Genomic DNA, 27,924 nt, shown 5'->3' with positions numbered 1-27,924 from the left:
TAAAATACATCAAAAAATTAAATATCAGAACATTGTTCTCCAGGTGAAATTGAGTTCAATACAGTTCCTTCTACACTCTTTTTATCTATAAGTTTGGTTCCACCATATTATTAAACCCTTACAGAAGCAGTAATAATAGAAAATACATACATAATCTTACACTGTAAGATGAATTTAATAAAACTATTTACTGGAAGAATAGTTGACAAGTATTTTGATTTGTGCTAACATGTAACAACGAAGAGTAGTCAGCAATTTTTGAAACAGCTCCTAGCAAGGTTTTGGAATCCACAAACAGGACAGCAAATGAATGCAGTGCAAAAGAAAAAAAAAACAACCCACCAAAAAAAAACCCTGAAAAGAACCCCAACCAACACTCAAACAAACAAAAGAACCCATACCCTTTAAGGACAGAGTATGGAAAGCTTTGGTGCTTCCAATATACAAGAAAATTGAAATGTATCTGAACTGATAGGAAGAAATGTCTCTGCAGTGAGTTACACATGACATTGTATTTCTAGTTCCTTATCTATGGATGTCTGTTATAGAGTATAAATGCATGCAGTGTTAATGCAAGACCCTACAAACACATCCCTGCATACATAAAACCAGCTGTTCATAACACAGTTTAAGTAACTGTGTCTTTCCTATCCCACAGTTAAACCTATTCATCAACTGGAAGCACTATACAGCTCTACTTACTGCTCCTGCTTCTGCAGCAAAATCCCACAGCTCCATCATGGACTCACAGAAAGTGGGCAAGCTTCACTAAATTAAGAAGACAAGAATCAGGTCCACTGCAAAGACTCAAAGATGTTACTCAGGAATATCAGCGCCAAGGATGAGGCAGTGCAGGGCAAGGGTAGACATAGAGTGTCATTTTAGTGTGGTTTCTTCCAACCAACCTCCATTGATCCAATATATATAAGTATATACCTGGAGTATATATTTTGTTTTAGATATATATATATATATATACACACACACACACACATATATATATACACACACATATTCTGTAGGACACTGGTAGCATAGCAAAAGAAAGGGCAAGAGTAATGTCTACCAGCTAGTCATCTATTTAAGAAGCTAGGACCAATTCCCCCCAAATATATTTATGGTCACCAAAGGAGACTGCTTGAAGAAAAAAAATGTAGATGTTTCCACCCTTTTGAAACTGAGAGCCTGTGTTCTCCTGATGTAGGTTTGCTGAACAGTCTATGATTTTATGCCAGAACTACACCTGTAATACACTACTAGATTACTAGGTCAGACCTCACTACTTCCCAGGCCAGAAAACCAGCTGCAAATTAGTTTTAAGTCAAGTAATCCTATCCAAAGCAGGATTTATTAATACCCTCATGAAGTGAAGCGATATAAGCACCTATGTACTATATGATTGCAGGTACCTACCAGTTTCTTCCAAATCAACATCAATAGTGAAAGCGAGGCATCTCCAGAAGGTTGTTCCTTGCACTTGAATTCTTAATGACTGCCCAATCCTTTAAATTTTGTTGCATCTGAAGTCTTTATCTGTGTCCTGGTTTCAGCTGAGACAGAGTTAATTTTCTTCCTACTAGGTGGTATAGTGTTATGTTTTGGATTGAGTATGACAATAATGTTGATAACACATTGATGTTTTCAGTTGTTGCTAAGTAGTGTTTATACTAAGTCAAGGATTTTTCAGCTTCTTATGCCCTGCCAGCAAGAAGGCTGGAGGGGCAGCACAAGAAGTTGGAAGGGGACAGAGCCAGGACAACTGACCCAAACTGGGCAAAGGAATATTCCATACCATGTGATGTCAAGCTCTGTACATAAACTGGGGAGAATTGGCCGGGAGGGGCAGATCACTGCTCAGGAACTGACTGGTCATCGATCAGCGGGTGGTAAGAAATTGCATTGTGCATCACTGGTCTTTCTTGGGTTTTATTTCACTCTCTTTTTGTTATGTTCCTTTTCATTATTATTATTATTATTATTACTATAATTATTAAATTTTATTTCAATTATTAAACAGTTCTTATCTCATTCCATGAGTTTTACTCGTTTTCGATTCTCCTCTGCATCCCTACAGGCTGGGGTGGGGAGGAGTAAGTGAGCAGCTCTGTTGTGTTTAAGTTGCCAGCTGAGGTTAAACCACAACAATCCACAACAACCTGTAATAGGTATCAGCAGTGCTATGGATAGTAAGGTAAGGTCGGTTCTATGAATATCTGCAACAGTTCTCTTCCTACCAACATCTGTAGCAACTTGTGATGCTTTGCTAGAGATCTGGATACAGTTTTGGGAAAGCACAGAAATATCTACCAGGGCTTGATGCCCTCATTTAGCTCTGTCTTGCCTTTCTGGTTAACACAGAATATTAACATAAACTCCAGCTGCTCAGAATGTCATAAGACCCTGTAAAGAACATATAAATGCACGCTGCCTAAACTAAACAGCAACCACGTGGTGGTCTACACTTGAGTGAATGTGATGTGCTTATGAATAGCACTTTATAATAAATGCTCTACCTCACCAGTTCTTAATAATATTTAACATATCTCTTTCTTTCAATAAAAAATATTTAGGTAAAACAATACAGCAATAATCATCATGTTTCAAATAATAATGAACCCTTCTGGGAAGTCACCTACAATAGGTAATACGAGCAAGATGTAGCCAGGCAGCAATTATTCAGCCTGAAGCAGTGTTGAAGACCTACATTCTTTATTAAAATAGCTTAAACTATTTTTACGTCTTCAAACTATTTTTAAGGCTTAAACAGCAACAAAAACTCCGACGAAGGCTGATACCAGTAAACAGATGTCAACAGGAAAAGAAATACAGAACATGGGTAACGTACACTATTTGCCTTAGGGGTGAAGTTAACCCCAGGACGGAGGACCTTCACAAGGCACTGTGCATCTTCTGTGTCTGCTGTTTTACTTGAACTTCTGGTGCGTTAATAGACATATTTAAGTCTCTAAATTTTCCCATTGACTTCAATGCAAACACACACCTGTAAAGAACCCTTGCTTGATTGAGTCTCATGGGCAAAAACCTATTTTTATAGGTGTTCATTTCCTACTGGTGTCATTTGAGTGCTGTTGCAGGTTCACAGTTTCCAGCCATCTCTGTGTAAATCTCCTCACTAAATTCTATGGAAATTATTGTTCTACTAAGTTACCTGAGAAGAGTAAATATATATATATATTATTTAATATGCAATATAATACAGAATAAAAAACAAAAGTTTGGTTAAAAAACAGCCTTTAAGCAGATCAGTTTGCAATACAATACTTTATATATGGATTTCTGCTAAAGAAAGCCACATTTCTCAATTATTTATATCTGTACTTCCTGTCCAAATTTTAAATATAAAAAATTCAACCCACTGGTTCTCACTGGACATCCTTTCAAAATCCAAAATCCCTGACATTACCCAGAAATTATGGCCTCTAATGTGCACCTTTTCAAGAACACAAGCAACAAAATTTTCCTAAACTCTATCTGTAGTTTCTCTTGTGATGGCTCCTAAGCCACTACAGCCAGTTTCTCTTTGATTTTTTCTGTCTTCAGAACATGTTTTTCTGTGATTTGACAGCACATTTTTTTCTTTTTTGATTTTAAATAGTGGTAATAAATCTAACAAATATTGGTTTATTTAAGAACCTCAGTGACCCAAACACAAGACATCTTAATTAGTAAGGCGCTGAGCACAGAATCTAAATAAAAATCTCACAACTGAATGAACTGACATTTGGTATACAAATAATCTTACATGAGATCAATATGGCAAATTACTCATAAAGCAGAGAACTAAAATTATACAGCAATGCTCAGAAATACACTGCTAAGAATTCTGTATCATAAAACTCATTTTCCAAGAATCTATCTCAGTTATCGTTCCTGCATTTCCAGCCTCTTTTCAAGGATGTTTTCAGTGAGTCCCATGAGCCTTCAAAGCACTGAAGTAGCCATGCAAAGACATCGTGACAAGCTTTATTGTAAACACTGAGTAAACCCAAATTAAGAGTACAAATAATCCACCTATCTCTGCAAATCCAAACAACAATAATCTTCTTTTAAGTCTCCTGAATATATTCTTTTTCCTTTAGGGTTTATTTTATAGGGTTGAAAATAGGGAGGCAGATCGCTTGAGTTTTAGAGGTGACTGACATACCTCTGACTAAATGCCAATGCTTACAATGTAGTCATCTGTAGCTCAGCTATTTGCCCTAGGCTCAATGGAGAAATGTAGCATTCCTAAAATAGACATCTAGAACAGATCAGATTAATCACATCCTAGAGAAGCAGATTTCTATCCCCTGATGGTAAAGGGAGTCTATGGGGAATAAGCTCGGCTGTAGACCAGCTCTCCTGTGTGTGGCTGAAGTCTGGCAAGGTGTACACCATTCTAAGAACCTATCTGCTTTCACATGCCCTTAGTTTGAAAATTTGATCTCATATTTACTAAAACAAAAGTGAAAAAGAGCTTTTGCATTACAGTAAATCTATTTAAATACAGTTAAGGAGTGGTTTAAATAGTCATATGTTATATTCACACACATATTTAATAGCATCATTCTTACTTGCCATTTTTATCTTTTTACCTGTGTTTAACCAGTTTTACTGAGAATGGAAGCAAAAGAAGTATCTAGACTTACATTTTCTCAAATACCTATTCACTGGCACTCCTGGGAGCCACAGCAGAGCTCACATAGAGTCTCCTTGGTTTCTGACCATGAGGATGCACATTTCTGGCATGCACATGAGGCTACTGTTACAAGCACCAGGGACCAGCAGGACTTGTGAACATATGATGACACTTAGCTTCATATTCTCATTTTTTCAGTACAGATGGTCCGGCTGAGTGCTTTTCTCAGTGCTTTGCAAGTACCAATAGTAGAGTCCTAATTTAGAAGCAAACAGATTAAACCAAACTGTTTCTCCTCAGTTAGAAAGCACATTTCCAAATGCTAATCTTCTAGATTAGTAAATGTAACATTACTTCATAAAAATATGTTCTCATTTCACTCTAATTTTAGCTTCTCCCTGTCACAGCCACATCACGGTTCTTTTTCTCCCAGCATCAGAACTCTGGTGTGAAAAACATAACAGATCTGACATACCAATGAAAGATTTCATCCCACTACCCCAAGAGAAGGAAGGACGGAAAGAAACCACTTCTTGCTCACAGCTGTCATCTGTGTATCAAGAACAGCCAATGCGACAAGTCACCACACACATAATGAAAATCATTTTAACAAACAGCATGCCTGTGCCTTCAAGTCCCACAGCTAAGCACAGGCATGTCCCTTTGCTTTTCCTAACCTATCAACACCAGTTCAGCTTGTCGATTTAGCTCCAGTGCCTGCAGTACACTGAATAATGCAGCTATATATCCCATCGCTACTCTTCTATATCCCGTTACAACTTTTATACACCCAATGTAGATAAACATCAATGTATTTATTTCACAAATCTTGTTACTATTTGAAATCATTCTCCTCTTCAATCAATGTCCAAGTTGGTTGTCCTCTGCTTCACTTTGCCTTTCGTTGCACATGTCAAGTCACATTCTGTCCTTGAAGGAGAGTGACTGAAAATAATCTGAAATTAAATCCCCTACATAATTTCTACCCATGGCCTTTTGATAAGAAAGCAGACCCAAAAAAATTCCCATTGGCAGAACTGTACTGTGGGACTGAAAATCACCATGCCGGAGCACCTCAGTCTCATTTCTTACAAGGAGTGACTTTTGCACCATTTGTCCATTTGTCTTCTAAAGCAATTTGTTAGGATTCAAACATAATCTCCTCTCACATGAAAATTCACAACAGATGCATGTACTCAATCAAATAGAGCATAAGGTTAAGGCCAAACAAAAGCATGACAGACAATTTTATAGAGAATAGTGTACCATCCACCCATGAATACATGCCAAGTCCAAAAAACCTCCAGTATGGGGCAGGCTTTTGTTTAAGAACAAGCATAACCATAAATAATAATTAATATAATTCTTCTGGGGCAGGATATTTAGAAGTGAAGTGATTTCACTGTGGAGACACACCAGTTTAATGTTTTCCAAGTCCAGCAGAAATATTGTCATCTTTGGGAGATGGATTGAGCTCCTCCTACATTGGAAAGTGCCCTGTATGAGTAGATGCTGATAGATGATAATTTGGAAATGTGTTTGGGAAAGAAGCTATCAGTCACAATCAATAAGACACTTTAAATTTTCCCTTCATAAATTAATTTTTAATCTGGAAACTGATAGCAATCTGACCTAACAAGTATTTTAGCAAAAATCTTACAGTATCCATACAGCAAATGAATTGCAACACATTATTTATTACTTACTTTACAGAATACACTATTTTTGCCTTGAAAGATTCTGAAAATGGGTGCACATATGAAGAAGGCACAAAAAAACCTCTGGGAAGATAAAGAACCTATGACAATACGAAACTACCCAAATCAATCCCTCTGCTACTCTTAATACGCATTTTACAGTTGTTTAGCTAGCTTAATAATGCCATTTCTTAGCCCTCACACTTGGATCAGATGAGATGCAGCCCTCTGATCCTTAAATGAAAGAACACACAACTTCATGCTGACTGAACTTTTAATCATCCAGGTCACACAGTCTACCACCATCACAATTTTAATTCAGTGACATAATTCCATGGTGCAATCAGATAAAGAAAAGAAAATAATGGTATTTTCAAAAGCACAGATTCTACTAATCTTTGCTACTAGTCACAAGCCGTCAGACAAGCTGAATGTAAAACAAGATAAAGGTAGCAGACAATGACAACTCTCACTCAAAGGGCTCCCTGCTGGCGTTCAGTGATTTCCCAGCAGTCCTATTATTAGGGTCCCAAGTCCCTGATCTTTCTCTTATTAATCAGTGACAAAAATTCACTTGCCTACAGGCAGAGGAATAGTCATTGTAGGCATGGATGCTATTTATTAGGCACAGGAAGAAAAAAGCATCACTCTGATTGTAACACCAAATATAAAAATGAATAAAATTATTAAATGCTGTATTAGGTTTACTACTGTATAAATAATAATTCCATAGGACAGTGCACTTTACATGTGAAATCAGCAATGACTGAACATTTATTTTTCCAGGTGGCTTTTATCATTCTGTTCTTAACAGTTTGAAATGGCATTTTCACCTGCTTTGGACAACTTCCACTGGTAAATGTGGAGTATCTGTTTCCTCCTTACAAAAATCTCATTGGAAAGAAATCCTCAGTTTCATAAAGAACAAATGACAAAAGGAATTTAACATTTTCCTGGGTATACTTATCTCAGAAAATGTCCAATAATTACAATTTTCGAGAATTATGCCACTAATAACGACTTCTCCAATCCAAGGAAAAAACTTGTCACACCCTTTTGCCTGCTTTCATGTAGTTATATCCTGACAGACTCTATTATCACAAGGTACAGTTGCTCAATATTATTTCGTGCCTTTCTGAACTACTGAAAAATGTTCTCTATTACCGACTGTAGCAAAACCACCCTGTCAAGTGCCATGGTACACACAGAGCCATGCTTTGTTCCACCCCTCCCAGAGCTGGCAAGAGTCTTCTAGAATTATACACACGCTTTTAGCTGAATAGGGGAAGGATTATTTTGGCAGACTATTATAATGAAGTGAAATGATCTGGGATGGTCATGACCCCCTATAGCTGACCTTAGTGAATGCAGTCAAAGAGAAGTGCACACGTGTGGAGCGTCCCAGCATGTCTCATGTCAATGACCTAACTTGCCCAGCTCTTCTCCACTGGCTCACTGGGAGAAGATCCCAGTCTGTAATTTTAATAGCAAATAGTATAGCATTATGTGACACTGCTCACGTAAGGAGTACAAGGCTGTAAAACAGATGAGATGTTTGCTCCATAAACAGCTTGGCAGAAGGAGCAGGTGAGCTAACCCCTGTAAGCTGCAGTTCAGAAGTGGTATGACAAATGGTCTTACGGATATAACACCCAGCATTACTCCAAAAAAATAAGTTTCCCAGGTAAAGTAGATAAATGCTTGTTTATCCCAGAGTTTAGAAGTGTTCCTAAACTCACTTGAGTTGCAGGAGTTAAGATGAAAGCTTATAAATGAGGAGTAACTATAGCAAAAAAGGGAAAAGATGCTATAGGATTCTTACGCGCTTCTCTCCCTCCTATGCACTTCATTAAAGTGAAGACTATGGTTTTGTACTGAAATCTCAGGAGTGCTGAGGCACTAGCAGGACTCATGAGGGAGATGACCAGTGTACCAAAATCCTTACAACTTTATTATGCGTTTCCCTCAAGCACTGAGTCAGACTAAGTCCGTTCTCTCCTTCCCTCTGCACTCTGAGCATCTGTCATTTCCATTTACTATTCCCTGTCCCATCTCATGAAGTCATTAATTTTTTATGAGTTATTAACGTGTCAGGAGCTGCTCTAGGGTACCAAGTGCTCCATAAGTCACTCATGACAACTTGCTAGAAGGGCACACACTTCCTTGGCTATATACACAGCACAAGCTATAGTTTGAGCAAGGGCACATTCCTGCTATGTTGTCTCCGGGCAACTTTGGTCCTGGCTCAGTTAGGTGACTGGACCATCCAGGTGATGCCTTCTGGCCAAGAACAACTCCGCAGTCACACCTAGGAAAGCTACGTACCTTCATTTCATGCACCTTTACTTTCACATATTTACATTTAGATCTTGCTCTGGGTTGTCCAGATCCTGACTCACAGAGGAAAGCACTTAGACCTCAGTAGGAAGCAGCCCTTCCCTACAGTGATGTACAGGGAAAGGGCTGCCCTCTTTCATAAATACTGCTTCCAAGTCACCTCCCTGAAGGGAAAGAAGAACTTAACTAGTGCAAATGCAAAGACTGAGACTACTTAAAGCACACTCAAACCAAGCTAAGGTTTGATCCCTATTTGGCAGAGTATTTTTTCTTTATTTGGTTGTTTCTCTTTAAAGCTGGCAGAGTAACAGCTCCAGAACAGCTGGGTTTTTGTAAGGGCTGATATGTCAGGAAACCTAGCCCAAATGACCCCAAGTCTCAAAAAGAGATTTCACCCTTTGCTCCCATAAAGTAGAATAAACTTTAGGGCAATCTGAGTTTGCACTTAGATCTTTGAGCCTGCAGATGTGCTGACCATAAACAGAAAGGAATCCCCAAGTGCAAGTACAGCAGAGCTAGTCCCATAATTCTTAAAAAAAGATATTACTGTGGTAGGAAAAAGAAGCTGAAGGAGTTGAAAAGGGTTGAAGAAGTGTAAAAACCCCCAAACATCACACCTCTTCAAGACAGATTTTGCTCTTCTTGCAATTTAATCAGTATTTCTGTTGTTTCTTAGGGGGAGACTGTCACACAGGCCTTCCCTGTAATTGCCCTTCGGTTGTAGAGAGAGCTACTGTTTACAGGGAAGCCTTCAGTATAGCTTATTTTTTACACTCAAATTACTTTTAAAAGTTACATAGTTGGACTACAAGTAAGAGGACAGAAAAATGAGAGAAGATGAGGTCAAAGGGGCGACAGCTCTCAGCAAGATTTTCCTCATATGCAAAATCCAGACTCGGTGTTTTATATACAGTAATAAAGGAGAAGATCCAAAGGCATGCGAAGGAAATTGCAGCATTGAGAGGCTGAGCAGCTCCTGCACTACAGACAGACAGATGGGAACAGCAGTCACCAAGAGACTAATTGGGACTTGAGTCAGGTTGAAATTAACTGTTGGGTCCTTTTGGCTTGTTAGATTCAGTTTGATCCAGATCAGCTCCGGGATCAGGCTCAGGATGTGGCTGTCACAAGGGGGAAGGTGTCTTGTGGCTCCAAGGTGCAGCAGTGGAGGTTGGTGGGAGGGCTCCTTTCGGGGGCAGAAAGGTTGATGTGGGGTCAGCACACTTACACACCTCCTGAGCTGACTCCTGTTGGCAGGGGTTCCCATTCAGCAGACCAGCGTAAACATGCACCCAACCCAAAGCACTTATCTTACTAACATCAAATAAGATGATTCATTTATTTAAAGCTGAGCACTTGCATAAACACTTCTCTGAGCCCCAGGGAAAGGAGTGCAGGAGAACAAGAAGCTGCAAAAAGTGAACCAAGGACAGCAGAAAGTCCCAGAGAAGATGAAAAGTTCACAAGCCACAGGAACAGACAAACTTTCCCAGAGAGGGAATAGCTCTTCCTTTCCCCAGAGGACACTTGTTTTGTTTATCTGAGGTTTTTGGTGTGTGCTTTCAGCTGTCCACATGTTTGGGGGCTTGTTTCCATTAATTTCTGAAGTGACAGACCTTTAGGTTTTTGTTTTTTTTTGTTTTTGTTTTTTTTTTTAAGGTCTCCAACTGTCTTTTTTCCTCTTAAATGAGACCTTACTTGTTAAAGCTTCTTTTTTTTCAGAAGAACTAACCAACCTTGGAAATAGCATTGTTTTTGTAACCAGGTGGGGTCCCACCCATCTGCAGTCAGCATTATTCACACTGGCCTGCATCCAGAATTTTCCCCAAGACTCTTCAGGGTGGATCTCATTCCTGTTAAGCTCAAAACAAAATGCCGTGGCCTGACCTAGCCTCTATCTCCTTTCAGCTCTCCTGGTTCTTCCTGAAGGACCCACCATGCACCCATCATCCCCTGCCCAAGGAGACTCACAGCTTTTCATGGTCCTAATGGCAAACACATGGTGCAGACAGAGGGATCAGGTGAGGAGAAGAGGTCAGTATATTCACAGAAGGTCCTCAGCCTGACTAGTTTTCCTCCCTCCAAGAAGTAAATCTTTTCATTTTCCAACGGGTATTCTTTGATAATGTTGTGTGTTAACAGAGCTGAAAATCAGTTAGCTCCTAACATTTTCAGGTATTTATTTTCTTCTGTCTGTATCTCCTACAGTCAGCAACAACTCCAGTAAGTACTTCACTCTATTCTCTGGCACGGACTTGGTTTACAAGAATAAATCTCACTCTTCACAAGGGCAATTTCTTTCAGTTTGATCTATGCTAAACCCAAGTGGCAGAAAAGCATCCAAAAGTGGCCCCTCTGCAGCTCAGCTCCTGGCCACCACTGCCCCAGTGACACTCGGCAGCCCTGCTTCTTACCTAATGACTTTGCCTTTTATGTTACCTATCTTTTTTTCAACTCCTGCCATTTTATCATTTTCACATTGCAGCCCACCCTACTTGCAGGGCTGAAATGCTGTCTTTTTGTTCAGTCTATGCCAGCAGCAGGCAGCCAGCTGGTTTGCTGTGTGCTTATGAAGCAGGAGCCCCCAAACGATGACACAGGACTCAGCTCCTCAGGCTGATTCCTGCAGGCAGCTTCTCCTCTCCTCCTCATCCTCCTGCTGGAACGGGACTGCTTATGGCTTTGGCTTCTTAAAACCCCTCCACCAAGTGCAGCTGTGGTGCCTGGCTGCTGGAGCTCATGGTCCAGAGTTTCAGCCCCTCCTGGTCCCATCCCCTGCTCAGGCAGAGATGCTGGGCTGGGACCCAGGGACTGTTGCCAGCTAAACAGTGAGGATGGGCACCACTGGCACGCAGGGGCTGACAGCACCGTCTGAAACACCCAAGGATGTCTGTCTGTCAAACTCTTCCCTTCAGCTGGCAAAATCCTCTGGGACAGCCCCAGTGTTTGAGGACTAATGACATGCAGCATCATTTTGGGCAGGCTCCTTTTTGCTCGGGTTTGCTGGTCTCTGGGGCAGGGACTGGGAGCTGTAGTTGCTGCCCTGCCTAGTGCCAGTTCAGCAGCTGGGGCCATAAAACCTGTCAAACTGACAAGGCACACACAGAGGAAAACCACAACAGTCATTCTTTCCATAGCCAGCTAGCCAATTCACGTGATTTTTTTCCTGACAGAGTAGATAACCATTTTGCTAAACGTATTTCTCATTTTATGAGCATTTTCCTTGCACTTGCTATTGCACATTTCTTATGGCATTTCAAGCTTCCTTGCCCAAATCTGGTACCAAGGTAACTTATATCAAGCACTGGCTGGTTAAAAACCACAGAAATTATAGATCATACCCTGCTTTTCTCCATCAACATTACCTGTTAGAAACTCAGGGCCTTAACCTTTTATTTGATAGTAGAATAGATACATATTTATTAGCAACTGGTCATTTTTCTCAGAAAATGTGTGTGACTAAGACAGCTCCAATATCTATCAACTATACATACACACACTCTCTATATCTATCTATCTACATATTTATCATTTATACACACAAACATATGCCCATAAGTGAAGTCAGAATTACACACTAGCAGTTCTGCCTGTCACCATTGCTTTTTGCTCTTCCATCTACCTGTTAGGACTTTGCCTGCAAGAAAGCCAGGCACAAAGTGACAACCTGTCCTGAGCCCTGGAAAGGAAGACAATAAAGTTGTACACTGCAGCTGGCAAGAAAAGGAGACCAAAGGAATCTGAAAGCGGCAGGGAACTTGGTGTAACAATGAAAAAAATCTAAGAATACAAAATGTTTTAAAATTCAGTAAAACTCCAAAACCAGACCAAGGTCAGTTCAGAAAACCAAACAAACACAAAACAAACAAAGGAAACACTTACAGGGTGTTATTAACGTTTTGCATGCTTAGAAGTGGGATGTTGGAGCTAATCTGCTGACCTTGGCCACTACATTATAAACTTCCCTCCAAAAAAGCCCTAGAATAGCCTGCGAAGGCACACATGTTCCCACAAAAAATAGCAAACTGGTTAATCTGAGAAAACTCTGTAATTTCATACAAGAACCAGAGAAGCCTGAAAAAGCTTTTTTATTCCCTAATATTTATGTGTGCAGAAAACACCTAAAGTAATATAACTGCATCAACTTCTTAGTAAAAATAATGCTGAGGATTAGAATGAGACTGGAGAGCATCAACTGCAAAAGGCTGAAGCTGCAATAACTTGTGAATGATTTGCCAGTGCCGTTGAGGCGTAGTGGAAGTCTCTTCCACTGCTTTACAATCATCATACTTTATTAATCAGCCCAACAGCACACGGTAAAAATTGGAATCTGCCTACAAAGCTGGCACATATGGGAAAAGCTCACTCCTGGTTGTTTTATTTTAAACAAAACCTACAGTAGCTCCCATTGTTTGTTTGCTTTTCCCCCCAGACTAGACAGCATGTGGCTTATGAGCCACACTGATAGATGCGATAAAGCTCCTGCCAGATCTGATTGATGACAGCACTAGGAAATGCTATGAAGGTCACACTCTGTAATTCTCTCTTTGCAGCTGCTCCTGGTAAGAAACGGTACAGCAAAATAAAATCTGGATCCACTAATTGCTAATAACAGGGAAAGTCCATCCTTACCTTGCCTTCTCTTCCAGTTTTGAACAACAGGAATACCATAAGCATTTTTAACTGATGAGAGATACGATAAGTTTCAAAGAGAGATACTTAAACATACTTTAATGGACAAAAGAAAAAATCCACCCATAGCAACTGGCCAAATATTGAGTCTTTATACATTTGAAGACAGCCCATAGTAGCTGTCATAGCCCCCCCCCCCCCCCTCCCCTGCACAAAAGGGGCACATTAAAGAGCTTTTTTTACTATTTGCTTCTCTGCAAAACTGAGATAACATACCACTACATATTCTCTGTGAAGGAGTGCTATCTCTCATAATGTGAATACATGAATTAAGCTCCTCTCCCAAACTCCATTCATTTTAAATCAACCAAGCAAGCATGCTCATTAAAAGTGGCTGCCAGCTCAGGATAAATTCAATGAGCCTGAACATCAGTCAAGTAGGACACCAAAATCTTGTTTTCCATAAATGTTTAGATGTGATTAGGACAGGGGTAAGAGACTTTGGGGAATTCACAAACATCATATAATGACAGTCCTCTAATGAATAATATATATTTAGTGCAACTCATAGCAATTACCTCACATACACAAAGTGCTGCATTTCTTGGGGGTCAAATGCTGTTTGTTATCTTTGAGACATGAGCTGTATTACAGATTAAATTTGAAACCACTTGTGTACTCTTTTCTGGCACTTATTATTAATGGAAGGAAATATTTTTATTCAGCATTTTATACTCAAAGATTTTGTCACAATAAGGCCATTACCAACATCTGTCCTAGAGAAAGCCAGCCTTTATCACTCAGCTCAGAAATATGATGGCAGAGATGCTGGCAGCAAAAAAACCCCCACATAGTCAAAAAACCTTACCACTATGTCACCATGAAAGGAATAATGCACTGATTTTTTAAAAAAGTTTTATTTCTTTTTCAGTTTAGGAAAGAGATTTAAAGAAGACAGTTCTATGCAGTTTTGCTTATTTTACTGCCAGACATACACAATCAACTTTTAACACACCACTACATGGTAAATAGCAGAACCAAACCTATAAAGTTCTCTTTGGAGTTTCTTTCCTACATTTCTTGATGGACACTGGTAAAATATACAACAGATACTGATTCGTTGTTCACACAGCCTAGTGTATTCTCCCAGGCTACTCTTAAGAGAGGTGATCATCATCATCTCATTTGGATGCTGCTGTGTGTTAAGGGTGCTCAGCACCTTGAGCAGTCAAACCTTACTACACACCACATGTCATGACTGACTCTCTGTTAAGGTGGCAGAGAAGTAATGGATGGCAGACAGTGATTTTTTTTTTTTTTTCCCATTCAGGACTGCATCTTTCACCATATCTCTAGAAAACACGGCTTCATTTATTATCTGCTATATCTCCCTTTCCACAAACTCCAATTATGTTCCCACAATACTATTTATCAGCATTACTAGCATTCGCACGTGTTTCATGACCTGGAGAATCAAGAGTTAACTTTTAATCAGAGAGTAAGAGCAATTTAATCTATACATAGTATTTTACAGTGCTGTTGCATATGCAATACAAATACAAGACCTTCCCATGTAGACGGAAAGGTGCAGTCCAACAGTCATGCTGGTGTAACACCTGCACACCGCACTCACAATCACCCCCATGCGATGGCAGCTACATGTTTCCTACTGCTAATAGTGCTGACAAACTGAGTATTGCTTTATACAGACACTCCCCAAAAAGACACCTAGTATGATATAAAAAATTTAACTTTGGTCTAAATCCAGCTTAGGCTGCTTTATAGTAGAAAAGCTAACTCTTCTTAAATTTCAAAAGATAACCTTAATAGACGTAGAACAGGAGTATATTCAAGACTTCGCTTTTTCAGTCTTGGCTCAGAGTTCACAGACACTCTGCAGTCCTTTGGTTGACTTCCACTATTCTATTATTTTTGTTGGGTTTGACTATTAAGTGTTCAACTGGGAGCCTAAGAACATTTTATATTAGAGTATATTAACCTGGAATAGTATCTACCGAGTTTGTAACACACTCACCTGCCCAGCCCAGACAGACAGTTCCTGTGCCATATGAAACACTGTATTTGTTATTAAACTGATGAATCAGAGGAAATTCAGGGTCATACCAGTAGCCAGGTGTCATTCACAACTAAACCAAGTTGAATTACGTATCTGGAAGGGATGCATACACTTTTTGAAAAGTTGACACAGCAGGCTTTAGTGTGACTAAAACCATAGTAGCATAGAGTGAACTAAACTGTACGGGAGTTTGGAAGCATAAGCCCTTGCATCCCACCCTCCCACTTCAGCAAGAGATCTCTTGCAAATGAATATAAAGCAAATCCACTCCTCCTGCTCACCCCCTCCCTGCCAAACAAAGAGTGCAGCTTTGAACAATGCAGTTAACCAGGCAGGCTACTGGATACCATACTCCCACTGACTGATGTATCAGATATGAAATTTTTGAAAATGGACGGAAATTAAATCGGTTGACTCCAGATTGCATAAACCAGCCCTGAACCGCTGGCTTTTTGTCCTGGGGCAATGTCTCAAGGAAGTCTACAGCAAGCAGCAGGGCAAGACAATTCCTGATCTGACCTTACAGCAGGTTCTGTTTGCAACACAGAAAGCAACAGCACAATTAGTCATATGTGTACCAAATACAGCCTGCCCCCGTGGAGATTTCTTTTTTGTCTCTCACAGCACCCCTTCAATTTTGAGAGGTTCAGGAAATGAAAATTAAAAACTCTCCACTAAGCCTGGAAGATTTTAAAATAGTGTGACTGGCTGCCCTACTGAAGTGTCACTGCATTTTATCCCTCGTTACCACTCCTTCAACAAACACTGCAATTTCAACCTCACAGATCTTCCAAATCCCTTCATCTAAAAATCTACCTGAGACCCAGGAACACCACTTAACACTTTGAATTCTGCTGACATATTTCCTGGGAAACACCAAAAAGTGCCACATATCACCAAAGGCAGTGAGTATCTGCTTATTGTTCTGTGCACAGGCTTGTCACCGCAATCACTGGGTATCCAGACACACAAAGAAAACTGTAGATGCTTCTTTTCAGAATTCGTTTCTATTTCTTCTTAAAGCCATCTGGTGCCCTATAGCTGCAGAAAGACAGGACTGTTCTCTCTCTGGCTCTAATGCAGAATTTGCTCCTCTTCCACCCCAGTTCCAAAAGAAAAAATGGATTTTTCAAAAGGAGAAAGTAATTGTTCAGTTCTTCCCACGGAAACCACCAGGAGGCATACGGGATGACTGAAGGGCACCAAGTGCCCATATAGAGCGCGCTGATGGATGGATCCATCTGGCTGCCAAGCTGTTCCCTTGTCCCCCTGCACCGACCCTTCCCAGAAAAACTGAGAAAAAGAACCTCCTAATACTGCTGTTTTCATGAAAGAAAAACATGTCCCTGTAACACTCAGAGCAAACAGTGACAGAGCACCTGCAAAGGCAAGATACTAGTTATGGAAAATACCTCCGAGAGCTGAACCAAGCCGTGCTGTGACATTTTTTTTTCCATGGAACGAAACAAAGAACTGCACAAAGAACAGCAGAATCCGTCGGCTTAGGAAACCCTGCAGTGCAGTACAATGTTTAATTGGATCTTTCTATCTTTGGGATGTGTTATTTTATAGTCAGATCTCAGCTGAAAAGATCAGTCATTGCAAAGGTATGATAAATAAAACAGGCAAGGGCACACCAAGTGTTTGCATCAGACTGATCATCTATGATCTAGAGGGGGATTCAGCCAAATAGTCTCTGTTCCTGACATCTGTCTTGTCTTGCCTTTCAGAAGTGTGTGTTCACTCACCTACACAGCCTTTCTGGGCAGGTGAACGCCTCGGATTCTGAGGGATGCCCGCCTGAATCCACTCACCCCCTCTGTAGTTTATAAAGCGGCGCCTGCCTTTGGCTGTTTATCTGGCTCTTTCGCTGCCTATTCTTTTTCTACCGGCTGAATCTTTGGCGAGTTTCCTCTATCGCCCCACACAAGACACATAACGCGCACAGAACCAACAAAGTTAAAACTGTGTTTCCAAAAAAATCCTCACTGGAAGAAATCAAAATACGTCGCTGTGAACTGAACCGCCGCCTACCAATCGCAGGCTGCTTTTAGCCTCAACCTCTGTTAAACAGGAAATAAAAAGGAGGGGGTCGGATGGGGAAGGCAGGGGGACAGCTCTGGAGGGATGGCTCTCTTCGCCTTTGCCCTTACTGAGTCCCGGGCTGTAACATGATGCAATCTCTCGGCTGTGATGAAACGGGTTCAAATGGCGAAGTCTGGAGAGAGACCACCTCCTCCCACCCTAAAAGGCAGACAATAATGAAACTCTCAGCTGTACAAAGCAGCGGCGCGGCTGCCAGGCTGGTGCCCTTCCCCGGGAAGGGATGCGAGTCTCGGCATGGCAGAGGGGGTCATTCCGGAGGATCTCTGCCAGATTTTTTGCTGTTTCGAAGCCCGGGCACGGGCCGCACCGTGCCGCGATGCCGGGGCCCGGCGGGGAGGCGAGGGGGGCGGCAGCCCCCGGAGCTGCCGCCGCCTGATGCTCGGGCTCCCTCGCAGCTTTTTCCATGTGCTTCTCCCAGCCAAGAAAACGAGCGAGACTTCTTTCGGGTTTAGGCTTTTTTCCAGTAAGCCCGCGCCTTGCCTAGCACGGGGCTGCCTGGAGCGGCAGCGGAGCCTCGGCAGAAAAAGCCCCTTTCTGATTCCAGCCCTTCCCCTCCCTCCCTCCTCCTCTTCTCCCTGCCCGCCCGCGGAACTCGGGACAGAGACGCGGGAGCCCTCTTACCTTCCCGGCCGTCTGCCGCGGCTGCCGGCACAAAGCGGGCTCCGCGCAACACCGGGGGCGGGCGCAGCTCCGGCCGCGCAGCGCAGCGCCGCGCAGCGCACCCAGCACCGCGCCGGGGCGGGGAGAGGCGGGACGGGGAGGGAGGGGAGGAGGCGCCGGCTCCCCCGGTCCCACCGCCCCTAGTCCCGCAGCCCCCGCCCCGCGGGGAGGGGACAGGGCCCAGGCGGAGCGAGCGGAACAAAGGCGGGGGGGGGGGGGCGGAGAGCGTTGTGTCCCCGCAGCATCCCCCGCGGGGGGCAGTGGATCCCGGGTGCAGGGCGATGGAGGGGGGGCGGGCAGGGGGCTCCGGGGGGCAGGGGGCTCCGGGGGGCGCGGCGACCCGCCGGGCAGGGGCAGGGGCAGGGGCAGGCGAGCCGAAGTGCTCCCCCGGCGAGGCGGATGCTGGCAGTTCAAAGTCGGGGTCCCTGCCCCCGAGTAAAGCATCCTCCATCCAAAGCGGTGGGTGGAGGCTCTTCCCCCCGAGTAAATGCTGAAATACTGCGGTATCACCCCTGGAGCTTCAGTACAACCAGATACTATTATTATCAGGTGTCACACCTGCAGCTTCCGTCCATCCCATTCGTGCGCAGGAGATGCTGTCACCCCAGCATTCAGCTGTGGGGGAACAACCCAAAGCGTGGAACTGGAGCAGACTGAGCATGCTGCCATTTATCTAACGTTACAATATAAGCCCTTTTGTTAAAATCGTGTAAAACCATACACAGACCCGACATGGATTTAAAACTGGTTTCCATCAATTTACCTTGATGCAAACCAAATTTAAATCAAGAGTGCAAGGTGAGACAGTTTATGCTGATTAACTTTTATACTGATTAAAAGTGCCCTCCAAGGGCTTAAAGCAGGCTTCAGTTTTTAACTAAATTGCAGGTTGCACCAGTGCAAAATTGCACATGGACAAGGTGGGTAAACATGTTCTAACTTTGGCAAGTTCATGTATTTATTTTCTTCTCTGTCCATAAAGAAATTGAAAAACTGAGGTCACAGAAGAACGTTACTAAAGGAAGGACATTATTTAAGGCAACAATATTTCTTTACCTGTAGTCCAGCTGGATGTTAGCACATCTTTTCTTTTACTTCAACAGTTGGATGCACAATCTAGCGAGAAGTATTTGTGGAGCATTCTACCTGCAAGTTCACCATTCTCTACAAATTTGTAGCTTATGTTTTACAACTTAGAGCATATAACTCATTGAGCATCTTCTGGTGATTAAAATTTGGTTGTATCTGGGCACGTTTAATGTGGCCTTCTGCCTTGTTTCATCATCCTCAGTCATTCCAATAGGGTGATACCCAAAGTAACAGGTTCAACCAGGGAAAATACTGTTTATTCAGCATTTACACTGCACGGCCAGCTAGGATATGCATGAGATCTCTGTAGCCTAAGCCAGGAGTGCTGAATTCACAGCTCAACCTTGTCAGGACAAATTATTTAGCCTAAAATCTCACTTTCAGCTGTTCTCTTTCTTGTATGCCTTTGGGTACGGGCAGGGAAGGACTTGCCTACTGGACGAAATCTTCTAACAGCAGCAGCCTGCTCCTACCTGCCTTTTTTCATTTTGCTTGTTGGGAGCTGGCAGGAGTCAGGTTTGGAGTAGTTAGAAGTAGTTATTTTTCTGGCAATATTAAAGGGCTTAGTTGGCCTTGAAAAATTAAACCACATCTCTTCTCCACAGTTCAATTGCTTTCAGCTATTGCTGTCTTAGAGCTCCTTGATTTGTATCATGACCTGTAAAATATGATCACTAGAGAGAACAGTCCAAAAGTTTGCTGTAAAAGCACGGCCGTTGGCTGCTCTGGCACATGCAGTGTAATCCATGCATAATACCACTGATTTGTATGCTTCAAGTGAACACTTCCAGGATTTGTTGGCTTTACTGCCTCTGGTTTGATAAATTTTAATGCACACATTACATTAAGTAACATTTCAGTGTCTAGCCTCTGCCTGCCCTGAGATGTTGTGTGTCAACTCTGCAGTCCATAAGCAGCGTGCTTGGTTCTAGCAATACTGCAGAGTATTTCTTTCACAAAAATGTCCTGATGATGTTAGGAAGCTGATCAGCAAAGAAATGAAAATGAGAAATAATCACAAGACCGGCAAGAAAAAAAGCACTTTATGCCCTTAGCCAGATGATAAATTGAGATAAGAAGGAGTTTGTTGGAGAGATTGGCAAGGACTTCTTGTCTTTTGGTGGTAACTCCATAGGGACTAAAGAATGAGCCATCTATCACAGAGACAAACATCAGACAGCACAAACAGTTCTTGAAGACAAACTCTTTCTAAAACTGAAAGGCTCAAAAGAACTTTTTTCTTATTCAAATTTTAAGTTTCCACAATGCTGTATTTCCCACACCCCACACCCCCCCCAGTTCTGAGTTTGACCATATGCATTCCATAAGCTACTTCAGCTGCAAAATAGACCTTAGTGATTCAATGAATTTCTTTCCCATGAGTCTTTAATGACACTATTTAAATACGAATTCTATTTTATAGAATTAAAAGGAACAGCATATAACTCACCTTGAACACAGTATCATCAAAATAAATCAACTGATTATTAAGGAGTTTCTCGCATGGAAACTTAAAGTCACATCATTAATAGAAAATCTGTGGTTCACAGTAAATGTACGTCATACTTTGCACCCAATAAACTTCTTAAAGTATTCATCTTCTAACACAAAGCAGTAGAAGGCAAATTTGTATAAATCTCCCGGTTTGAAACACACATCCTCCATGCTTGAAAAAGTGTCTTGTAACTTTAAGACCAAACATCCATTCAATGTTCCAAATACTGTCTTTGTTCTCAATAATTCACAATACATTTCCACTCTATCAAGGGCAACTTCATTACTGTAGAAATAGTCTTCACAAGCTTTAGGCATGACTTGATAAAGCTTAGTCATACAGATGCCATTATCTTCCTGTAATCTTCTTACCACTGGTTATCACAAAAAAGAAAAGGATCAGAACAAAGGAAAAAAAAAAAAAAAAGTAACAGCCCCAGCACTAAGGTACCCAAATATGGTTGTTTACAAGTTTGGGACTTTAACATCAGATAATCCCTAGTGTTTTGAAGGAAAAAAGTCATTACAATGACAGGCCATATTTATTATCTTTAGGATGTGCTTAGAAGAGTTATTATGCATGTTTTAAGATATTTTTTCCCTTGGAAAATCAGCATTGGATGAAATCTGAGAAACACTGGCATGAGAAATAAAATCTCTGACCATTTGTTGTGATTTATGTCTTGTAAGGTACTCCAAGCAATTTGGATTTGGCTCACTTAATGTAAAAAGGCAGGAAAAGATTACTTTAAACATTTAAAAGTATAGGTCAGTTTTTAAAGATACGCTCAATTCCACTTCAAATCTGCCTTGGACTGAGTCCATAAGCAGACAACTCACTCATCTAAGAGGCCCCAAAACCTCAGCAACATCCTGGTGAGAAAACAAGAAAAGCTATTGGATGATGTAAGCGATGACTGGTACCCCCTGAAAGTCTGCTCAATACTCCTCAGTAAGACCTTTCAAGATGCCTCTAAAAGAATATGATTGCTTTTTTTCAGTATCATAAAGTGAAATTATAGCTGTAAGAAAGAACCTGTATGTTCTTGTCATTTGGTACCAAAAACACTGTCAAAACAACCTGCCTCTTTAGGGTTTTTACAGGGCGGATGGTGGGGTGGGGGGTGGCGGGGAGGTTGAGGGAATTTTGTTGTTTGAGCAGACATCAAAAACCTACAATTGGCAAAATGTTGACTTCGTGTGGAGACCAGACACTGCCCTGTCAGGCAGGGCAGATGAGGGGTCGCTTGCTGTGGCTGCCTCCCATGTCCAACCTCCTGCCCTTGCATCGTGTTGGCATGGGGGAATGGATGGTCTCAGGGAATAGTGAAAAGCAGGCAAAAGTGCTGTGCAATCTGGGCTGTCAAGAGATGGAGTGACATTACAGTAATTGCCACTCTCTTCAGTAAAACATAATGATGGCAGGATTTCAAAAACAGAAGGCAAGTTATAGCTTTTTAGAATAAAAATCTTCTGTTACTTTGAGACTGTGATATTTCTGTAGGGAAATCATCAGTGTTTCTACAGCTGTCTCAGATGCTTGAAGCATTTACAAACCAGGAATAAATGCCTTTCCCCACAGCAGAAAGCTCTTGATAAAGGTTTAGTTTTTGTTTGTTGGTTGTTTTTTTTTTTTCTTTTTCTTTTTTTATCATATACTGTGATCCTGTTATGGCAGAATCTATTGTTATTGACACTCTAATTCTCAGCATCATTCTGATTGGTTTTTAAGAGTGTATTTTTGAAGCATCTCTTCAGTGAGTTGTTTTTCCTTGGGTCCCATGTATTTTCCAGGTTCACTGGGGGAAAAAAAAATCATATTTTACATATACTTTTAAAATTTGTTTCGGGAATCTCACAGTGGTGAGTATAAATTCATCCCAAAAGGACTTCTTACACAGGAAAGACTTAGTTTTACAGAAATGCCATTCACCTTTCTGCAGAAATCAAAAAGTGTGCATCACAGAAACTTCAAAAGGGATTATGCAGCTTTTATGTAATTCATGTGCTTTTCCTTACTTCCTACACAGACAGGTCTTCTCCTGTATAACAAAACTATTTTCAACTAACTCACCTGAAATATGCTAATGTGTGCGATCCTGTTTCAGAGGTACAAATGTAAAGTAAATGTGAAAGCACATAATCTGATATTTAGATTTTTATAGAACATTTTAAAAAACATTTACAGACCCTGGAGGAAGGTGCCTGCCTTGAAATTTGGCACCTCGTAATAACAAACAGCAGTCCTCCCACTGATGACAACAGGAGTATGTTCTTCTCTAGAACCCTTTAATTTTAGACATTACTCAATAAAAAGATACATTTTAGCTTCTATTCTGTATTTATATTGTCTTCTGGGTCATTTAAAATGGAATAAAATATTGCAGTAGCCTTTGATTATTGTGGTTTTTCTATTGTACTATAAAAATAACCACTTATTACACTGAAAAAAGGATTAAGGAAAAAATGCAATTTGAATAATATGATGCTTATAATATGACTCATAAAGTCCTGCAGGCACTGACATCTATCAAACAATAACTTGGAGATGAAAAATATCTAGTATAAAACTGGCAAAAAACAGTAAGTCCAAAAGGTCTGTATTCCACATCCTTAACTTGAGATTTATTTTTTTTTTTTGAAAGTCTGACTAGCAAAATTGTCAAGTGACATGAAGAGTATTAACCTGGTTACACAACTGAATTCATCTAGACCAGAGAAGAGGGAAAACTGACAGACCATTACCAAATTCAGTTAATTTGTTCTCAATCATGCTACTTATTTAATTATCAGTTAACAAAAAAATGTATAGATAGTAGTATAAAAAATTGAAATTACTCATGTCAGAGTTCAGAAGCATCTCCATTCAGGAAAAAAAAAAAAAAAAAGCAGCTTGCAATTGGGAGCATAGCTCTAGCAGGGCTTCAGCACAATACATATTTGTACTGAAAAAGTCAAAGTTATTCTTACCTTTCTTCTTCCCCTGTAACAAAAGATGTTATAATGTTTGATCTAATGCAGTGAATATAAAGCACAGAATCACAGAACTGTCTAGGTTGGAAAAGACCTTAAAGATCATCCAGTCCAACCATAAACCCTATTCAGACAATTCTGTCCTGCATACAAGTTACAATGGGCTGAAAGGAGCTTGAAGAAGAATTATTAAGGGCAAAGAAAGTTTTTTATCTCAAAAGAAATTGAAAACATTGCAATTTTTAGTGGAGGAAAGAATTCGAGGATATAATAAAGGAGTACAACATAGTTAAGTGGAGAAAACAGGTCAACAGCAAATCATTCAGGACACAAATGTAACAAGATTAAGAAAAAGAAATCAAGGATATCCTGACTTCTTCTGACAAATGGTAAATACATCATAGCCGAGACAGTAAACTTTTTCCTTAAAGCCTTGACTCATTATACATTTAGATGTGTGGGACATGTTGCTTTTGCCTATTTCTGTTGTCTTACCCATCACTCTGGAGCTGCTGCAGTTGGGCAGTCTGGCACAGAAGGACTACTGGCTGGTCCAAACTGCTTGAATGCTGCATAGAGTTGTTCAAGCATTTTAAAAAATATGGAACCTACCGACTTACAAATACATGTGTGCATAGTAGTCAAGATGTCAAACAGTGAGTGGTAGGAAGAAAATGTGCTAAATCGTGAGAAGTAAGAGCACTTAGAAAAACACAAAACGACTTAGTTCTCTTAGTTGTAACTCACAGAGATCATAGTTGTGAGGAGGAAATAATAACCAGCTGCAATAACCCAACAAACTTCCATTTGTTGTGTGTGCTTCATGACCTGAGAAGTAAACTATTGAGATCTAACCTTTCAAAGACATGCATTTTTACTGAGTACCACCTCTTCTAACATGGCTTTCAACAGACCAGAAAAAGTGAAAAGGGATACAAAGACTCCGAAAGACTGAGCCAGCACCTCCCATGAGCCTGTGAGGATATGGCCACACCTCAGAGGTGGCCTGGATATGAAGAAGAAATGCAAGCCTCCAGTCTAATTTTACATGTGCAAGAGGGTTGCAGTCTCTCACTGTGATATGAAGAAGTTGTCTTTTTTTCAGATATTCAAGATATCTGAAAAATTATAGCTAGGCCTGTAAACTATCAAGTAATCACACTGGTCAAATGTCAGTCTAGACCTTAGAAAGCTTGGAATAACATGACCCTTTCCCTCACACACAAGTCAAAGAGCAGGAGACGATAAGGACACTCTGAAGCCCATGTGCCAGAGATGGCCAGTGCCTGGGATCTCACCTTGCTCATCTGCAAATAGCAGAACTGCATTTTCCTGCTGATATGTGAAAAGGCTACTAAAATTAATGGTCTGTCTTGGTCACACTTTGGAAATGTCAAATGCATGGTACCTCATCAAAACAAGGAATGTAAAACAAGGCACCTCTCTCAGTCTGAACTGTCTTTTTTTTCTTCATGTAAAAACTAGCCTTGTCTCGGAGAGTTATTAGATTCCACGTAGCTTCTCACAACTATGTATCTTCTTGTTTCTGCAAATCGAGTTTTCAGAGTTCTCTGAACAACAAGGAAAAGAAATAGCAGAAGGTCAGACAAAAAAGTCCAGCCTTCTCAGACAGCTATAATGGTAATCTGGCATGCCTGGTTTCCTATCTGGAACCGTTGGTCAGATATTCCTCAGCAACCACAAAAATCCATGTGTTCCTTTGTCTCAAAGACTATGATGATGAAATAACCTGGCTCTTTCATTGCTGTGTTTGAGACATGCCTTCTTTAAAATACATGAGGTGAGAATTAGGTCATACATCAGGTTTGTCATGAACAGCTGAGACATACAACTCAGATCCAAGTATGAAAATGAAATCTCTGACAGAATTCCTTTGCTTCTTGTATACATATCAAAATAGGTTCCTTCAAGAGCTATACTGACACTTTGGAGCTGCAATGCCATATACATCTTTACCAAAATGATGGAAGACCACATTTCCTTCAAACCAAGACTGGAACAGCATGTTAAGAACTCTATAAAGAACATTATCTAAAAAACAACCGATGATTTGTCAAGACTCTCCGTTTGTTACTGCCAGTGCCAGACCACACTATCAGATGAAATATGCTGGCAAAGATTTATCTCATTACTCTGAAATGCATTTTCCATTTCATAATGCCATTTAAGATTAGTATATAGAACTCTAGAAAGAAACTGGAATATTGATTATGCCCGTATTAGCCTAGTCACATTTAATAAGACAATCTAAGTTTCTGAATGAAAACTACATGACTAAAATGCAAATTTGCAGTTTTTAAATTGGGAAAATAGGATAAATTTTATAAACAGAAATGCTGTATTCTCTTGTATGCCATGTTCTGTTTTATGGAGCTGAGGTGATGTACAGAAACTTTAGCAGTGAAGTGAATAACACTACTCACTTTTATGGCCCTTTTACACTGGTATATTTGACTGGTGCCAAATCCAGCATACAATATCATACTGTAACTGAGAATTCAGTCAGTCCAGAAAGCATAACTAAATAGGTCACTCCACCATATGACAGTAGATGCTTTAAATATAGAGTGATACACCAACATGTATTGTATCATCTGAAAAACAGAACAGCTTACTGAGTTACGCTACCTTTGCACAGAACATACATCTACAGATCATTTCAAACTTTCAGGAAAACAAAATAGGAAGGACACACAAGAGTACTTGTTCATCTAACGTTAGCAAAGGTCTTGTGTATGGAAGCCAAAATTCCTTTTTGGTTTCGGCTGGTCATAGGAAGCTGAGTTGATAAACTGACTGTCTTCCAAAACATTTTTGCATGTTTGGCATTGAATACATTTGGTGAGTAGTATAATGAACATGAAGAATTACTGTGTTAAAGCGTTGTGTCCAACTCAAAGTACTGTCCTGATGGCTTGAAAGTGATTTGGTAACTTGGTCTAGGAACTACCAGTGGTAAGACTGGTATTCCAACAACTTGGTAAAATTTCTCAAAATTATTGCCACTTACAGACTGTAGGCATACATCTAAGATTAGATAGCTTGCAATGTATACTTCTGCAGCGGGACTGGCTTCCTTTATATCCAGTGGACAGAAATATGATAGGTGCAATTTATATAACTAGTTTTGAACATCAGGATGTGAGTGAAGTGCTTTTCTCTTTACTGACTGTTTTAGGGGGCACAGAATGACAAACTGACTTGTAAGCAAATACAGATAGAGGATGAGGTACCACTACGAGGTACAGTTGTGCACTGTGATAACTGATGGTCATGAGCTAAAGGGTCTACACATGGGGGTATGTAAAACAAGAGTTGTATCTGATTTAGATAAGGTAGGACAGTGACCTTCAGGAACCACTTTTAAGGTTGCTGACACTATAATAGACTAAGGGGGTCAAAACAGCATAAACGGGTTGAACAGAGCTCACATGCCCTCATTGTCCTCACTTGTCACCAGCCATACATCTGCATAATACAGTACAGCAGCATGAAGCTGTTGATCACATGTATTGCTTAGTAATGCACATTTTCCTTACAGCACAGGTTGAGTACTACACCGGTACAACAGCTCCTGTGGTTAAGCAATATTAAAATTATTTATGAGATCCACATTGAACCTGATCTGTACCACTATATGGATTTCTTTGATCAACCTGCAATTTTTTTACTCATTGAGAAGATGGCTGTAATCAATCTGCTGTCCCAGAAACGTGTAGATGAGAAGAGTGGTTTTCACCAATGTCAACCTTACTCATCGTCATTCTCCAACCAACTGTTCTCCCGGAATAAGATTTTCACAGTACCAATGGACCTTGCTGATCACGTTTTGGATTGGTCCCTTTCAGTGCACTGCCAGTTTTCACATGTAGGCAAAACATAACATGCTGTTCCGAGGTTCTGAGCATTATGGATGTGGTCTACAGGTGATGAGGAGCTCCCAGTTAAGAGAGGCTAATGGTTATGTACACTGAACATCACCACTGAAGCAGCTTTTCCTTAGTGAGACGTGACAGTTGCTAGGTGGATTGTTTAACTCATGATCAACTTTATAGTAAACCTGACATTCAGAAGTACACTTAGCGCTCCTAAGTGAGCAAATCTAATGAAAATGACATATTATTTACATTAATATTATGGGAAGACCCTATCCAGAGCAGCAGTACAATTTAAAAATTATACACACATGACCAAAGTCA

General features: G+C 40.7%; 1 protein-coding gene across 3 annotated transcripts in view; it reads right to left on the bottom strand.

Moving 5' to 3' along the window:
- The window catches only part of AFAP1 (actin filament associated protein 1), a 123,847-nt gene extending 105,629 nt beyond the window's left edge, over window positions 1-18,218 (bottom strand). For all 3 annotated transcript variants that reach the window (XM_074904459.1, XM_074904460.1, XM_074904461.1), the window contains exon 1: window positions 18,110-18,218. The gene's annotated coding sequence lies outside the window, so the exon portion shown is untranslated. The remainder of the gene's footprint in view (window positions 1-18,109) is intronic.
- Window positions 18,219-27,924: the final 9,706 nt, after the last annotated feature.

This window comes from Athene noctua, chromosome 4, assembly GCF_965140245.1.
Source record: "Athene noctua chromosome 4, bAthNoc1.hap1.1, whole genome shotgun sequence".
Classification (NCBI taxonomy): domain Eukaryota; kingdom Metazoa; phylum Chordata; class Aves; order Strigiformes; family Strigidae; genus Athene; species Athene noctua.
Note: the sequence above shows the minus strand (reverse complement) of the source record. Positions and strands in the feature narration are given on the sequence as shown.